The 15,428-nt window shown below is 48.3% G+C and overlaps 1 protein-coding gene across 4 annotated transcripts in view; it reads right to left on the reverse strand.

The window, feature by feature from the left end:
* The window catches only part of NCKAP5L (NCK associated protein 5 like), a 32,063-nt gene extending 22,358 nt beyond the window's left edge, over positions 1 to 9,705 (reverse strand). For 2 of the 4 annotated variants that reach the window (XM_027106207.1, XM_027106203.1), the window contains exon 1: positions 8,133 to 9,704. The gene's annotated coding sequence lies outside the window, so the exon portion shown is untranslated. Of the gene's footprint in view, positions 1 to 8,132 lie in introns of all 4 variants that reach the window. The other 2 variants (XM_027106209.1, XM_027106201.1) reach the window with 1 other exon arrangement.
* Positions 9,706 to 15,428: the final 5,723 nt, after the last annotated feature.

The raw sequence follows: 15,428 nt of genomic DNA on the forward strand, positions 1-15,428 counted from the left end.
TTGATATGACCTTTTCCAAGCTCTCAACCTTCTCCCAGGTCTCAGTGATGCCCTCTGGCAAAGGGACTAATCTATTCATTCTGCAAATATTCTGGGCAGATCACTCAGTGGGAGGTACAGTGCTGGGTATTGGGAGGCAATTGAGAGATGGGTCAGTTCTTTTCAGACTTCTTGGAGCTTTCAGACTAGTAGGGGATGTAAGATATGTAGGTAAATAGCTGTACTGTGAAGGAGGTTCCACAAGAGAAGTCTTTGGAGAACTTTAAAAATCAGGAGAGAAATATTAAGCTGGAACAGTTTTTCAGAATTTGAGCATCTAGGGAACTCAGCCTTTATAGACAGATAGGGTTTAGCTACAAGGAAAAGGGAAGGGGGTCATTCTAGGCAGCAGGAGGCAGACGTCTCTGGGTGTGTATGGAAACAGAATGACTCAGTGCAGCTGGACTGAAGGGCATTTGAAGGTGAGTGTTTCTTGGTCCCCTGGCCCATGCCAGTTACCAACTCATCTCCTATCTCCTGACCGAACAGGAGAATCAGCATCTTTTCAACATCCTGGGTGTAACCGGAGACATATGCTGGGTCCCACAGGAGGAACAGAGGCAGAGAGGCTCCTGGAGACAATACCAGAGCTGACAACTGGAACTTCAGCTATCTGCTCTCCGATTCAAGAGAAAAAGGGCCTGGGAGGCTGCACAGCCTATTGGCTCTCAGGCTGCACCTGCAGGCCCCAAAGAGCTGGGCATATACTCAGCCAGCCCCCCATGCTCAGTCCCTAGTACTCACTCCCCCAGGCTTCATATCCTGGCCTCTTTCTTCAAAGGGAACGGGCTCTGGCCAACCAAGTGTCTTCCTGTCCAGGCAGCTTCACTGTTGGCTCAGTGGGTGCCATTTGGCCAGAGCCCATAGGTGACCTCTTAAGCTGCCAGCTCTGCTCGGGGAGGAGAAAGTAGCTCTGGTTCACCCACAATTCCGACTAGGCTCTCCTCGTTTGTGCCCATAAATGGGAGTCAGGCTTCCTTGATTCCAGTCTGGCTCAGCCATACTGCATGCCCCTAGGTGAAGCCTAGAAACCCCCGACTCAGTTTTCTCATCTGTCAAATGGGGTGACCTCCCTCTCTGACTCCTCTCTTCCCAGAGGGCATAGAAGAGAAGGATGAGATCACATCTGGAAATGGACTGCATCTGAGAAAAGAGATCCCCTTGTGTGGGGTGGGGGATGTGGGGGTGAGGAGCCCAGCAGGGCCTTTAGGGAGAAGCCCTTGGATTTGATGCTGCCTTCCTCCTATGGGCCCCACAGGCTTCCCAGGAAAGCAAAGCAGGTAGAGAGGAAGGGACAGCAAAGCCAAGAGCTTTAGCCTTCTTCTAGCCCCGGGGACAGGAAGTGAGGTGCCGTCTACAGAGGAAGTGAGAAGCAAACACCCCCCAACTTCCCTTCAGCCTGCAGTGGAAAGGAAGGCTCTAGCTTCAGGAGCCCACAGGCCCAGAGCTGGGGAAACAGAAGGCAATGGGATGGAGGCAGGGGAGTAGGCATTTTCAGCACCATCTGGCAGAGAAGGGGGCCTCTTGTCTTGGACACAGTAAAACTCAAGGGGTCCAGGACATCCCACAGACTGGGGTAGTGGGGAGAAGAGACACCACTGAAGTCAAGTTGAGAAACCCAGCTTCCCAGGTCACGTGGTACCATTTCTGCAGCCCTGGCCCCAGATTCCTGCCCCAGCTCTGTGATGTGTCATGTGCCTGCCCCTAACACACGCACATCCCTCACACGCCAAGGTGGGGAGGGCCTCTGATTATCTGGTCTCACAGTACTTGTCCTTTTTTTGCAGCCTCCATCACAGCTGTAACTTTATAACTGTTTAATTATTTGATTAACATGGACTTCTGGGATCACCACTGTATCCCCAGAGCCTGGCACCACACCTAGTACTTAGTAAGAGCTGGCCATAGCTTGAGAATTCCTTGGTTTTGGCATCCGAATGAAGTTTGGTATATGAAGGTAAATGAACCCTGCTCCTGGCCTGGGGTCGACTGGGGGACCCTGAGGTGGGTGGTGAAGGTCAGAAACCAGAGTCCTGACATGGTGGCAGAAGAAATCTCTGTACACACAGATACTGCCAACTGGTGACAGATGAAGACAGTATATTCTATTTGCTATCTTTTGGGCAAGCGGGGGGGAAAGAATATATACTTGTGTTTATTTTTGTATTAAAAAACTAGGGATATGTAAGAAATTAATAAGTGATTATCTATGGAGGGAGAAGGGGTGGAGGGGGGAGTAAGATTTCTCAATGTATGCCTTTTTGTATCATTTTGATCTTTGGACTATGTAAAAAAAAATCTAGTGAAAAAATAAAAGAATATAAAACAAAAAAAAAAATAGAAGGAATAACCACTTGACCAGGTGACTTCTAAAGCCCCCCCCAGATGGGGCCATCTACTCTCTTCTTCCCACCTTAGGAAGTAAGGACCAGGCCCCAGGACAAGGGAGGGGTGAGGAGGTCTAGACAGATGAGTGTGGGGTCTGGCCAAGGAACACCAGTTTCTTCACTCTCTTTCTTCTCAGCAATCTCTCCCCGACGTAGGGGAGAGGCCCCCCCAGCCCCCGCTGTGGTGGGCATTCGTAGCAACAAACTATTCAGAAGTTAGGGGACTTCCCTGGTGGCACAGTGGTTAAGAACCCACGTGCCAAGGCAGGGGACACAGGTTCGATCCCTGGTCTGGGAAGATCCCACATGCCACGGAGCAACTAAGCCCGTGCGCCACAACTACTGAGCCTGCACTCTAGAGCCTGCGAGCCACAACTACTGAGCCCACGCGCCTATAGCCTCTGCTCCGCAACAAGAGAAGCCACCATCGCAATGAGAAGCCTGTGCACCACAATGAAGAGTGGCCCTCAGTCGCTGCAACTAGAGAAAGCCCGCATGCAGCAACAAAGACCCAATGCAGCCAAAAAAGTAAAATAAATATATCTCAAAAAAAAAAAGTTAGTCAGGGCTACTTCCGCCTGGATAAGAGCTGGGTTCATTCTTACTCCTGGGAAGGGGGTAAGGTCTGGCCAAGGGCAGAGGCAGAGGTGGGAGCTTGAGCAAGGGGAAGGTTTGGGACAGGTAGCGGTAAGGTAGGGTAAAGGACTCCTGAAGTGCCTGGGGCTTCCGCGGGCAGGTTCTGGGGATGTCTCAACAGATCCTCACACAAAAGGGCCAGTTACAGCCCTCACATCAAGCCAGCTGGGAGTGAAATAAATCAGCCCCTGGAACAGCAGCTGCTGAGAACCCCACGGCCACACCCCAGGAATTCCAGGGCCTCTCACATTCCCCTCCAGCAAAGACCTCATCATTCTCCTACCCAGAGGGTCTTCAGGGAGGGACAATTTCAAGCCATGCATTATAGTGAGAACTGCAGACCAACACCCCAAGCAGCACTCACCACTCAAGTCTTGCAGGCAACAGCACGAGCAGCAGAATGAGGCGTCTCTCCTTTTAAAATACCTATACTTTTTTTTTTTTTAAAGCTTAGCGAGTCCTGGAGAACTCCCAGAGCTTAAGGACCAGCATAAGGTTCAGGGAGCTGTGCCTGACTGGGCTCTTCTCAGCAGCTGCTGGAGTTTTAGAAATCAGGAAGAGCAGCAATGATAATTCACCTTAATAACAACCTGGCCTCCTCAGGCCTCTTTCATCTGTGTGACTCCCAGAGTAGGGAAAACGTTAATTAGCAAGCAGGTGCCACACCCCAGTGATGATGTCTTATTAATCTATCAGCACAGACTGGGAAACTGAGGCCCAGGGAGAAAGATGTGGCTCACACGGAGCTAAGGATATAGGTGCCGAGGGCCACTGGGCAGTGAGGAACTAGAGCTCCATATCTGTCGTGCTTTGGGAAGGTGCTGAAGACAAGGGCGCTTCTTTCAGAGTCAGCCAGACCTGGGTTTGGGGTGAAGGTGAGGAAGACCCCACATATGTGCCCCAAGCCCCCTCCCCAGGCTGCCAGGGCCTGGTGGAAGCCTTGGCAGGGAGTCCAGGGTTCCGATCTTGAGCCAAAACACTCCTCTCCCAAAGCACTGTAAAGCAGGCCAACAGCTGCTTTGAGCACCTCCGCCACTTCTGCAACGTGCACAGGCACTACAGGCTAAGGGAGGGCGCAGCTCTCCAAATAGCCCCACGTGACAGGCGCAGTCCATGAAGTGGGAGCAAGAGGCACCTGGCAGCCAGGTGGGTAGATCAGATCAAAATCACGTCAAGTGGGGAGACTGCTTCTTTGGGACCCAAGCCCATCTCAGCAGCCCCCACCCACCTTTGGCACTGACCTCAAAATAATGAGATCTTTTCTACAGCAAGGCCTGCCTAGTCGGTCACTGCTTTAGAAACCGGCAGAGGAGGCTCAGCTGGTCTGTGCCTCCTCCAGGAGAGGAGGGGAGGGTGGTCACAGACCAAATATCTTTTCCCACTGTGGCAGTGGAGGGAAGCAGCACACACCTGAATGTGGATGAAGTGTAAAGATGGAGGTACTGCTTGTGCAGATCCACCTGCAGCCTACTACGTGCTTGTACTGTGAGAGATGCTGGGAACAGACACAACCTCAGCTCTGGGGAACCATAAGTGCCAAGCCAGGGAGCAACCAAAGACCTTGTCTTCCAACCCTCCAGGGTAGGGCCTGGGGAAAAATATTAAGGGTGTTATTCTAAGGGATTTGAAGTTGTTTTTCTTCAGCATGTTAAGAGAGCTGACCAGAGCCCATGGGGGACCCTGAGATAACACTCTGACCCCAAGGGCTTAGCTCTCCACAATATCAGGTTCAAGAACTGCCCTCTCTGCCTTAAATCTGGCCAGGCCCCCTCATGCACAAGAAATTAAGGCAGAATGGTACAATGTAAAACATTAGACCAGAGTCAGGAGCCCTGCCTCTGACACTCATCATTGTACAAATCACTTCCCCCTCTAGACTTCAGTGTACTCCCCACCTTTTTTTTCAGTTTCCCCATTTTTAACATGAGGGCATTGGACTAGACTGTCTCTAGGATTCCTTCCAGCCTGTGACTCTATGTTGTTTTGACATAGTGGCAGATCCCAGATTGATTTACATAAATTTGCATGTTCAATCAGAAATCCCAAACTCCAAGTATAGAAAATCCAATCAGTCCATTAGTGCAGCCAGACTGGGGCTAGAGGAGTCTGCCAGGTTTGGGTAAGGATTGTCAAAGCAGACAGTGGTAGTGGTGGTGAATTAGGGGAGGAGCCGGGGAAGCAGGGGCAGAAGCGGCATTTGTTCTGAGAGACGCGCTTCTGGTGACCCAAGGCTGATGGAGCCAGGGACCCCTCTTTTGCTATCAGGCAAGAGTCCTTTCTCCTCCTGCTTCTAACGGGGCCTCTGGCTGGCTGGCCTCAGAGCCACACCCCAAGAGGAAACGGCAGCCTCTGCCTAGCAACAGCCACATCCTTCACTCTGACAGGGACTCCACTGTTAACCACTTTCTGGGAAACTGACCTTCCTGGGAGCTTCCATTCTCCATCCCAGGGGTTTCTAGCAGTGAGGAAGGTTTCCTTGGGGTCTAACCTAAATACCTCCTGCTGTAGCTTCACTCTCATGGGCAGCAGGGCCCAGGGAAGAGGGCTCCTGGGGAGCTAGCAGAGGGAAAAGCAATGCAGGAGAATGTGCTCCACATTCAACCGATCCCACGGCCTTTTTAACCACCACCTCTCCTTTAACATCTCCCTCAGCACCTGGGAGACCAAGGATGAAAACAAACAAGAAGAACGTGAAGGTCTTTGGTTCTTGGGCTAGAGAGCAAGTCCCAGCCTGGAGAGTCTGACTCCTGAGAAAGCTCTACCCCCCAGGATGGAAGAAGGAGTCTGGGAAAGGTGGGATTGCGGCAGTCTCTCCCTGCTGCTGCCTGGCTGGCGTGGCAGGGTCTGGGAGGCTGGCTGGGCGAGGGCAGTAGGGAAGATTCCTTACACCCCTTGCCTGGGAGCTGGGGGTGTGAGTACAGAGGTGAGGTGAATAGGGCCAACGGGTGGGATGGGCAACAGCAGCGGGGCTCTCCTTGTCCTCTTCCCATAACAGGGTAGATGAGTGTGCTGTACTCCCTGGCCCAGATCCTAAAACAAGTCCCAACAGCTGAGATGCAAACTGTCTCCTGGGAATCTGCTTCCCCTGCTGGCCCTTGGCTGCCTCCTCCTCTCTCAACCCCTCCCCAAAGGCACAGCTCAAAGACTGGCCTGCCAGGATGTCTCACCAGAGGCCTTGATGGGTGGGCCAAACCCCAGCCAGCAGGAGTTCATACTCCAAGGCACCAGGGGCGAGCAGCACAGTGGCTTTCTTAGGCAGGATAAGGGAGTCTGTGTCCCTCCACCCAAGGTTCTACTCCTAAGCAACTTACCTCTTCAAACTTAGCCACCCTGCTGGAGGACCTTACTCCCCTCCAATTTCACTCATCAGTGGAACCACACAATGTCAAAAAGTGGAAAGGAATAGTAGAGCTTTCTAATTCAACTGCTGAATTTTACACATGGTGGAAAAGAGCACCAGAGAGGCAAACTACCTTGGCTAAGGTCACACAGCAACCTATGAAGAGCAGGGACCAGAGCTTCTGACTCCCAGTCCACAGTGATAACAGCTTGGTCCTCATACACACTGGTTTCTGCTTGCCTATTGTAGAAGGGCCTTTTTCCCTGCAGCCCAGGCCATCTGCCTCTCCAGGTTCTCACTCTCTTCCAAAGGCCTGAGCTGGAGAGAGATGCTGGAGGGCTCACACCACCTCATGCACAGACCATAAACTGAAAACAAAGTTGAATGAAGTGGAGATTATCTTCCTAGACAGGGATGCAAGTGTTTCTCTGAGGTAAGAAACCCACTAACCCCACGTTGTTCTTAGAAAGACAGGAACCCAATAAATATGAGAAGTGAATTTTGTGTCTCCTTTCTTGAAAGACAAGGAGTCTCTGAGTCAGCTGGCATATCTTGCAAGAGAGGGTCTGCAACAAGGCAACTGGGCTAGGTTCATTTTCCCCAAAGTACCACCCACAGAACCATTAGACACTGACCATTAGCTACTGTCCTCCAGGACCACACCTGTCCCAGGCATTTGTTTCCACCACTATCTCTGGCAGACAACTGTGCTTAAGCAGGAGGACCTGTGGGGGAGGGAGAGCAGTGGTAGGGAGGGCATAGAAGCACTGCCTTTACAGCCAGACAACCGGGCAGCCTAAGATCCCTGGCTACTCAGGAAGGCAGGCATTTAAGAAGTAGCAGCTGGACAGGCTGGTGGATAGCGCTGAGACACCTGGAAAACCAGGCCTGTGGGAGGTAAGGGTCCTCCGTGCCCTTGGGGCAGTGCCAGGGCTGGAGAGACCACGGGGGCTGGGGTTCAGACAGCCGCTTTCCTAGTCGGCCTAGGCCAGTGGAGTGTCGAGCACAGATACATTCTCTGCATTCTTCTGGCACCGCAGCCAGGACCCAGAGAGCCTTTCCTGCAAGAGCTGTCCTGGCTTCACTCCCTGCCCAGCCCTTCTCCCTTCCTCAGCCTCTCTTTAGTGTTCAGCCCACCCAGCTACCCTTCTCCTTCCCGCAGTCCCTCAGAGCCACTGAACGGTCGTTCCGGGAGACCCCTATCTCTCCGCCTCCCCCCACCTCTCCCCCACCCCACCGCCCCAGGCCACGGAGACAGCAAGGAGTGCGAAGAGAAGCCAGAGGCTCGTCTCCGCGCCTGCGCTTTGGGGAGAGCCTCCCCCGCGCAACAACCCAGCACCGCTAAGCGGCTCCCGTACGATGGGATGCGGGTGGGGTGGGGTGCGCAGCTAGGGCAAGGTCAGTGCTTTCAAAGGGGGCGGTAGACCGGCCCCCGGAACATCGCCCTCTCCGGAAAGTTTCCCTTCCGGGGCCACGGAGTGTGCGCGAGGATGGCGCGAGGGGCGGGAGGGGGTGGGGTGGGGGTGGACAGAGTCGCGGCCGGACCCTTCGGCTTGAGTGAGGCGGGCTAGAGGGAGGGGAGGCCAGCGAGGTCCGGCAGGAAGCCGCGCCGCCCTCTCCGACCCAAGGCTGCCACGAGAGCCTTACCCTCCATATCTCTCACCCCCAGCCCGGGCTTAAAGACCCCCCCACTCGCCGCCCTTTAAATCGCAAGTGGGCCCAGAACTCACCGAAATCAGGTGTTGAGCTGGGCTAGGGCAGGCCGGATCCGCCAAGTCCATGGCCGCGGCTCGGGGGAGGGGGGCAGAGAAAAAGGGGGGTGCTGGGGCCGCCTCTTGATGTCAAGGCTTTAAAGGGGCCAGTGAGCCCCGCCCCTCGCTCAGACCCCGCCTCCCCTCCCGCGCAGCCAATCCACGTTCACCCTGGATACGCGCCCCTCCCAGCCCCCTCCAGATGTTCCCAGGACGAGAGCTAGGTCCGCCCGGCCCGAGCGCTCCGCTTCCGCCCTGGAGGAAAGGACCTCCCCTCCCCCCTATAGCGAAACAGACTTCCCAGACCTGGCCGGGTCGGGCCCGGTAAACCTCCCCAGTGCCGGGGTAGGAGAAGCCGGGCTGGGCCGAGCGGGGGTGGAATGGGGGGCATCTATAGCAGAGAAAACTAAGTAGGTGCACGCGGACCCGTGGGCATGCGCGTCTGCTTCTGTAGGGCTGGGCGTGCACGTGTGTATGTGATTGTGAGCGTCGGTGTTTGTAATTTGCCTTCCTGCATACGTGTTGGGTGTAAATCTAAGGGAAGAGGCTTGAGTGCCTGCTTGGCCTTAAATGCTCCCATCTCCCTTTTCTTCCTCCCAGATCGGGTCCTTCCAGCAATATGGAAACCTGGGCGCTGGGAACAGGCTCTGCACCTCTCAGAGCAGTGTTGGCCTTTTCCTCACTGGTTAAGGAGGAGGGAAGGCTGACCAGAAAAAGGATACAATCTTGCTCTCAGCCACTTGCTGTCTCAGTGGGGGCGAGTTCCTTCCCTGCTGAACTAACTGCGTGCTTGAAGGAGGAAAAGCAAACAGCCCACCTAGGCCCCAGCAGGGCCTCAGAGCTCCCTTCGATATCATTCTCATTGGTCCTTGGTTAAACAATTATTTGCCCTTGTCTGGATACCATATAATCTTCACAATCTGGCCCCTTAGTGCAGGTTCTCAAGGGGGTTCTGCAGAGAAATACAAAGGGATCCCTAGCCACAGGCTCTGCCCATTTTATTAAAATTGCTTCTATTGCGGGTATACACAGGATGTATTAAAGCACCATATTATCCAATAAATGAACATAAAAGCTCAGGGAACATAGAGTGCTCAAATTGGCTAGAATTGACCAAGAGTGCCTCTCTGAAGGAGGCTCCTTAATTTAAAATGGGATTTGAAGGGCAGAGAGAACTTGAATAGGATCCAGGTGAAGTAAGGACACAAGGAGATTCACGTAGGAAAGAGCAAATTATCTGCATGGGACAGTGAGCAGATAACGTTGGTAGGGTGGGAAGTGGGAGAAGTTAATGGAGGAAGTTTTGTATGGAGGAGATCAGAATAAGGATATGGATTTGACAGGACAGGCGATTTTAAAAAGTCATTTTGGATTCTTGAGTATAGAGGTAGCTTGATGAAGACTGCCTGAGGATAGTGATTATTGGAGCCTAGAAGATGTCGTGGAGGTTACTCCCACCAGCTCTCTCACCTTTGCTTTAAAACAATTTTTAAAATTGATCTTTTTTTTTTTTTTTTTTTTTGCAGTATGCGGGTCTCTCACTGTTGTGGCCTCTCCCGTCGCAGAGCACAGGCTCCAGATGCACAGACTCAGCGGCCATGGCTCACGGGCCCAGCCGGCATGTGGAATCTTCCCGGACCAGGGCATGAACCCGTGTCCCCTGCATCGGCAGGTGGACTCCCAACCACTGCGCCACCAGGGAAGCCTGGTTTATCCTTAACATACAAGAAAATGCACAGATCTTGGGTGTTTTGTTTGGTGAATTTCAACAATAATATATACACTTATGTAACCCCCCAAACAAGATACTGAACCATCACCCCAAAGAATTCCTTCATTCCCCTGTATAGTCAATTACCCTGCACCTACCAACACCCACCCTCTGCAACTTCCTGAATTTTATCACCATGGTTTTGTCTGTTCTTGAATTTCACATAAGTGGAATCATACAGTATGTACTCTTTTGTGTCTATATTCTTTAGCTTAGTAACGTTTTTGAGATTCAGCCATGTGTAGTCTATTTTTTATATTGCTGAGTAATAGTCCATTGTATGAATATATTGTAATTTGTTTATCCATTCTCCAATTGATGGATATTTGGGTGTTTCCAGTTTGGGGCTATCATGAATAAGGCTGCTCTAAATATTCTTGTGCAAAGCTTTTTGTGAATGTGTTTTCATTTTGAAAAAGCTCACCTTATTTTTTGATTATAGCTAGTGGCATCTTTGTAATCCTGCAGCACTGATTAATTCTATTCATTCAATCATCTAACATTTATTGAATAGGAATCCGTGTCCCAGTCCTGGGCTTACAACAAAAATTAGACACGATCGTTTCCTCCAAGGGCTTAAAAGTCCAGTAAAAGTCCACTAATCTGTTGCATTCCAAAACCATGGGGTAGAAAAACCTTAAGAGTCTGCCAGGCATTTCTAACTATTTTTGGATGTTTCCAAATAAATAAATTTTGGGAAGCAAACAAACCATGTAGATTATTTTTTACTTTACATTCAGATGTTCGCCCCTGTTTAATAAACACAGCTGGAACATCTGCACTTGTCAGACAAGTACCTATTCTCCTTAATTTAAAGGCTCTTGCACACTTGAAAGTTTAGACATTCAGATTTGGGCAGATTCTCTATGCTTCACAGACCTTTATCTTCACTGACAGGAGGTGAAAGAAGTATAGCTACCATTGCTCCATGCTTTCTGTCTTTGATGAGGCCCAACACACTTTAATTACCACACTTAGTGGTATTATTCACTTATTAAAAATTACACTGAAGTTCCAATGTTGGTTTTCCACCTTGTTGTATACCACCAATCATAAATTGTTCTTTACTTGAGTTATCTATGTTACAAAACAAGCTAGGCCTTTTAGGTCTCTGGTTGCTGCAAGCTGTTGGTAACAAACCAGTTTGGTGGCATGGTCTAACAGTGCAGATAGTGCTGATGAATGACTGGTAGATGGCATCTCAGAGAACCATGCCCTCACTGCTCACATCAGTACTTTGAATGGGATCCTCTGCTTCAATACTATGTGTTCCTTCATTCAGTGTTGGAGCATCTTCATTCCTCAGTTTGGCATTGTAGCCATTTGGCTACTGTGTTACATTGGTTGATGAACTGACCCCAGTTTAGAATTCCTGACATCAGGAGATGGTCAGGTTGGTAATTGACCTCTCAAAAGATTTTAATAATCTGACTATTCTCCAGGTTGGATTGACTCTGAGGGCATTCTCTTTTTTTTTTGGCCGCACCCCGCAGCATGTGGGATCTTAGTTCCCCAACTAGGGAGTCTTAACCACTGAACCACCAGGGAAGTCCTCTGAGTGCATTCTTGATGTCTTTCCTGCTCACTAAGAGGAAGAAAGGAGCTGGGAAGAGGCTATTATTTGGTCCATTTGCTGAATAGGAATAGATCTTTGCTAGTGCTGCTTACTTCTACATAGGACAACATGTTCCTTGGGTTCTGACAGCATTGCCAGTATGTGCTTTGAAACCTCATACTTGGTACAGATATAATGGATCTGCTTAGGTCCTTGAACCCCTTTCTCCTCATTTTCATTATTCGAAAATTCTTATTGAGTCTTTACTGTATCCCAGGCACTGTGCATATAGTATTAGCTACCTAATAAAGAATTCATGTGGGGTATGATAAGCAATAAGATTGAAAAGATAAGTAGTGGGATGATCATACTTTATCCTAAAAGCAATGCAGAGCCTTTGAATGGTATTAAGCAAGGGGGTGTCATGATTAGAACTGCATTTTAAAAAGATCGCTGTGGTTGCAGTGTGGAGAACAGATAAGAGAGAGCAAGATTTGAGTCAGGGAGACCAGACAGAAAGTTTTTGTAGTAATTGGGAAAAATGAGAAACGATGTGCTCTGGACTAGGAAAATGATAGTGATGATGGAGAGGAGATGACTTCAAGAAATAAATAGTATTAAAGTCAGGAGGTCTTGGGATTGGAAGTAGAGAGAAGCAGAGAAGCCAAGACCTCTGGGCCAATCACTGAAATATCAAACACCTGAAGAAGAGCAGGTTTGGGAGATGATATACTCTCTTCCAAACATGTTGACAATGAAATGCCTGGGAGACGTCCAAGTGGAAATGTCTATCCAAGAGGTCAGAGCTTCCCAACTGTTGTGCCTCAGGAAGAGGTTACAGATGTGCTGCATGTTGATCTTCTCAACCCTCAGAGCAGCACAAGCTCGCTCCAACAGACAGCAATCTCAGTAAGGTGGACTGCCACAAAAACACCATCATTTTCTATGCGTGCCATGATGTGGGAAATGTTGGGAAGTACTAATATATGATGATGTTGGATAAATAATTCTGAAGCTCAGAAGAGATATCTGGACTAAGACATTTGTGAGTCATCAGAACATCAGATCATAGGTGGTAACTAAAGCCAGGGAGTATGGGACTTCCCTCTTGGCACAGTGGTTATGAATCCACCTGCCAATGCAGGGGACACGGGTTCGAGCCCTCGTCTGGGAAGATCCCACGTGCTGTGAAGCAACTAAGCCCGTGTGCCACAACTACTGAGCCTGAGCTCTGGAGCCCGCGAGCCAAAACTACTGAGCCCAAGAGCCACAATTACTGAAGCCTATGTGCCTAGAGTCCGTGCTCTGCAATAAGAGAAAGCCACCGCAATGAGAAGCCCGCGCACCGCAAGGAAGACCCAACGCAGCCAAAAAAAAAAAAAAAAAAAGAAGAGAGATTAAACAAATTTTCAGGTGTTATCTGCCATTATCATTTTCTGTGAATGTCTTTTTTTTTTTTTTTTTTTTTTTTGCCGTACGTGGGCCTCTCACTGCTGTGGCCCCTCCCGCTGCGGAGCACAGGCTCCAGACGCACAGACTCCGCGGCATGTGGGATCTTCCCGGACCGGGGCACAAACCCGTGTCCCCTGCATGGGCAGGTGGACTCTCAATCACTGTGCCACCAGGGAAGCCCTGTGAATGTCTTTTTCTAATAGATATATAAGAGTTGGTTGTATTATAATGAAAATTGCCCTTTGTCACATGTATTGCCGATAGTGTTCCTAGTTGGGAGTTTGTCATGTGAGTTTATTGGAATTTTTTTTTTCCTTTGCCTTAGGTAGTCAAATTTATTGATCTTTTTTTTTATGGCTTTTGTTTTTTTGTGTGTTTAGGACATACTCCAATTTTTTAATTGGAGTTTCTTCTCTAGTATGCTTATGGTTTTCTTTTTACTTTAAATATTACATCCAGCAGAAACATGGATGGACCTAGGGACTGTCATACAGAGTGAAGTACGTCAGAAAGAGAAAAACAAATACCGTATAATATCACTTATATGTGGAATCTAGAAAAATGATACAGATGAACTTATTTGTAAAGCAGAAATCAAGACACAGATGTAGAGAATGGACATATGGCTTACTGGTGGGGGGAAGGGGGTGGGATGAATTGGGAAATTGGGATTGACATATATACACTACTATATATAAAATAGATAACTGGACTTCCCTGGTGGTCCAGTGGGTAAGACTCTGCGCTCCCAATGCAGGGGGCCTGGGGTTCAATCCCTGGTCGGGGAACTAGATCCTGCATGCCGCAACTAAGAGTTTGCATGCCGCAACTAAGACCTGGCGCAGCCTAAATAAATAAATATTAAAAAAAAAAAAAAAGCACAAATGCCTTAACGGGAAGGGTTTCTCTTTAAAAAATAAATTAAAAAGTAGATAATAAATGAGAACCTAACTGTATAGCACAGGGAACTCTACTCAATGCTCTGTGGTGACCTAAATGGGGAGGAAATCCAAAAAAGAGGGGATATATGTATATGTATAGCTGTATAGCAGAAACTAACACAACACTGTAAAGCAACCATACCCTAATAAAAATTAATTTTAAGATATTTTAAAATAATAAATATTCCATCCAGAATCTATTTAAATGGCAAAGACCACTGTTATTTTTCACTGCTGCTCAGAATGACATCTCCATTCTAGACCAGCCAGTCCTTTCTGTTTTCAATGTACAAAACACACATTCCTGTGTACCTTTGCAGAGAGGTTCCTCTCTACGTGGCTCATAGGGCATACTCCTGTCCCTCTTGTTATCATTGCAAAAGCTATACAGCTGTCCCTTGGAAGCCATAGGCAATTGGTTCCAAGACCCCAATTGATACCAAAATCCATGGATGCTCAAGTTCCTCATATAAAATGTACTATTTGCATATAACCTATGCACATCCTCCCTTATACTTTAAATCATCTCTAGATTACATATAATAACTAATATAATGTAAATGCTACATAAATAGTTGTAAGTACGATGTAAATGCTATGCTGGAGGTGCACAGCAAATTCAAGTTTTGCTTTTTGGAACTTTCTGGAATTTTTTTCCCCAAATAGTTTTGATCCATGGTTGGTTAAATCTGTGGATGCAGAACCTGCAGATATGACTTTCAGAGACAGCTCAAATCCCATATGCTCCAAAACTCTTCCATGCCCACTGTAGTCCACAAAGATTTTTCCTTTTCTGAAGCTCACATGATCACATGCTACCATGTATAAGCCTCTCCTTTTCTCCTCAACTTTAACATAGTTGCTAAAAGAATCAAGTCTAACCTTTAGAAGTCCCGGTTTGTTTAACTGATTTTTCTTTACCCTCCACAGCAGCTAAAAGCATGCTGGGTATATGGAAGGAACTTGATAAATTACTTTTTGATTTGCCATAAATGTGTAGCATTAGCCACATGTGGCTAATAAGCATCTGAAATGTGGCCAGTCCAGAGTGAGATGAGCTGTAAGTATAAAATACACACTAGTTTTTGAAGATGGTATTAAAAAAATAATATATCTCATTAATAATTTTTATATTGACTGCATGTTGAAATGCTAATTTTTTAATATACTGGATTACATATCTATATATTTAAAGTATATCCAGGACCATTCTTCATTCTTGTCCCTCAGTAAGTCTCTTGTCATGTTTGGTGTTGGTTCCCAAATTAGGCTGTTTTGAGGATAGATAAAGATGATCTTTTCTTGAAGCCAAAGATATTCTTACCATCTCCAACGGCTCTCCTAGGCCATTACACAATCATTACCTTCTTGGTACCGAGACCTCATCGTTATAAGCACTATTTACACATCTTTTTTGAAACTAACAGCAACAGACTTCAAATACAACAGTTCCTCCCAACACGTCAGGTAACTGCTCAGCCAACAGAAATGTTGGAGGGAAGAGGTCAGGTTCAGATGCTGAAGGATCTCCCGAAGCTTTTACTGATCGAAGATTC

This window comes from Aethalodelphis obliquidens, unplaced genomic scaffold (assembly GCF_003676395.1).
Source record: "Aethalodelphis obliquidens isolate GAN/ISIS:26980383/991018 unplaced genomic scaffold, ASM367639v1 scaffold8, whole genome shotgun sequence".
Lineage (NCBI taxonomy): Eukaryota > Metazoa > Chordata > Mammalia > Artiodactyla > Delphinidae > Aethalodelphis > Aethalodelphis obliquidens.